A 2,770-nucleotide genomic window follows, 5' to 3' on the forward strand; every position below is an offset into this window, starting at 1 on the left:
TTATCTCATATCCCGTTTGGACCCATTGAAGTATATCTTTCAGAAACCTATGCCCACAGGGAGGTTGGCAAAATGGCAAATTCTGCTCACAGAGTTTGATATCGTCTATGTGACGAGGACAGCCATGAAAGCCCAAGCGCTGGCCGATCATTTGGTAGAGAATCCCGTTGATGAAAAATACGAGCCTTTAAGAACGTATTTTCCCGACGAAGAAGTGATGCATACAAGTGAGCTGGAGTTACCCGAGGAACCGGGTTGGAAGCTTTTCTTCGATGGAGCCGCGAACGCGAAAGGGGTTGGAATAGGAGCAGTACTCATTTCTGAAACAGGACGCCACTATCCTGTTACAGCTCAACTACGCTTCTATTGCACCAATAATATGGCCGAGTATGAAGCTTGCATTTTAGGTCTGCGATTAGCTGCGGACATGGATGTCCAAGACGTTTTGGTCTTGGGAGACTCGGACCTCTTGGTACATCAGATTCAGGGTGAATGGGAAACACGAGATTTGAAACTCATACCATATCGACAATGCTTGCACGATCTGAGCAAGCGATTTCGATCGGTGAAATTCAAACATATCCCGAGAGTTCATAACGAGGTTGCGGATGCGTTGGCCACCTTAGCATCAATGTTGCACCACCCTGACAAAATGTATGTGGACCCTTTGCACATCCAAGTTCGTGATCAGCACGCTTATTGCAATACGGTAGAAGAGGAAGTAGATGGCAAGCCTTGGTTTCATGATATAAAGGAGTACCTCAAAATGGGGATATATCCAGAACAGGCCACTGGAGACCAGAAAAGAGCCCTTCGGCGTTTGTTGAATGGTTTCTTCCTCAGCGGTGGAGTGTTGTACAAAAGAACTCCGGACTTGGGTTTGTTAAGATGTGTAGACACCGGTCAAGCCACAACGGTTATGGTAGAGGTACATGCTGGAGTTTGTGGGCCGCATATGAGCGGATATGTATTGGCAAGGAAGATCCTTCGAGCAGGGTATTATTGGCTCACCATGGAGCACGACTGTATCACTTTCTTAAGGAAATGCCATCAGTGTCAAATACATGGAGATCTGATTCATTCTCCGCCAACAGAGTTACATACGATGCCAGCACCCTGGCCGTTTGTTGCATGGGGCATGGATGTCATTGGGCCTATCGAGCCGGCAGCATCCAACGGCCATAGGTTCATTCTGGTAACCATTGACTACTTCACCAAATGGGTCGAGGCTAAAACCTTCAAGTCGGTAACTAAAAAGTCAATGGTGGATTTTGTTCACTCCCATATCATCTGCAGATTTGGGATCCCAAAAGTGATTATCACGGACAATGGTGCAAATCTTAACAGCAGCCTGATGAGAGAGGTATGCCAGCAATTAAAGATTACACACCGCAATTCCACTCCATATTTCCCCAAGGCGAATGGAGCGGTCGAAGCAGCCAATAAAAACATCAAGAAGATACTGCGAAAGATGGTGGAAGGATCTAGACAATGGCATGAGAGATTACCCTTTTCTTTGTTGGGTTATCGCACTACCGTCTGGGCTTCCATAGGTGCAACTCCTTATTTGTTGGTGTACGGAACTGAGGCCGTAATACCAGTGGAGGTCGAAATTCCGTCCCTCCGGATTGTCGCTGAAGCCGAGATTGACGATGATGAATGGGTCAAAGCTCGACTGGAACAGTTGAGCTTGATAGACGAGAAAATATTGGCAGCAGTGTTCCATGGTCAGCTGTATCAGAAGAGAATGGCAAAGGCATACAATAAGAAGGTACTCCCCAGGAAGTTTGAAGTAGGGCAGCAGGTATTGAAGCGGATGCTCCCGCATCAAGTCGAAGCAAAAGGCAAGTTCGCCCCAAATTGGCAAGGGCCTTATATCGTGACTAGAGTGTTGTCCAATGGCGCCTTGTGTTTGACGGATATCGAGGGAAGATGTGTCGACATGGCTATCAATTCGGATACAGTCAAAAGATATTATGCGTAATTTCTTTGATTATGGTAGTTAATGGTTCGTTTGTTTGTATTTGGTACTTATTGGATAATGAGATGACGGAGACAATTCTTTCTTCAATCCAAACACTTTTAACCTTTGTTTCCCCTTTTTGAGCCTTAAATTATTCTTTCATACCCCTCTTTTGGAATCACAAATGGAAAAGATATGAAAAGAAAAAAAAAGAAAAAAAAAAGAAAAAAGAAAATGAAAAAAGAAGAAGAAAAAGAATAGAAAAGAAAAGAAGATAAAAATCACAAGAAAAACAAAACCGTTAGGAACTACGTTTGACCTGATTCCTTGAAGAGGATACGTAGGCGCCTCACGGCTCGGTCATAGTGTGCATAGTGTGCACAGTGTGCGTAACGCACATAGCTTAACATAGTGTAAAAAATAAAATTCCCCAAGCAAGAAATTGGGGCAGAGGATATGTTTTAAAGTTTCAACAAGGGTTTGATTCCAAGAGTTGTAGTGGCCCACCCGTCAAAGCTATTTCGAATCCTTGATAGCTTTTCTTTTAGCCCCGCACCAAAACCATCTTCGATGTCCAAAAAGACCTCCCGATCAACCTCCAAGAGGTGCCAAGTCAGGCAAATAAAGCCGAGAATAATACACTGATCCCCAGCAAAGAAGAGGATCATAAAAATGGAAATGAATTGATAGTCAAAAGGAATCTCCAGAAGAGAGGGTCATATCGACAACACTCCAATTCCCCGCTGAAGAAATAAAATGAGAGAGTCTTATCGGTAAAAACCTTCGCAGGCACCATAAGGCGACGCA

This window comes from Nicotiana tabacum, chromosome 5, assembly GCF_000715075.1.
Source record: "Nicotiana tabacum cultivar K326 chromosome 5, ASM71507v2, whole genome shotgun sequence".
NCBI classification, from domain to species: domain Eukaryota; kingdom Viridiplantae; phylum Streptophyta; class Magnoliopsida; order Solanales; family Solanaceae; genus Nicotiana; species Nicotiana tabacum.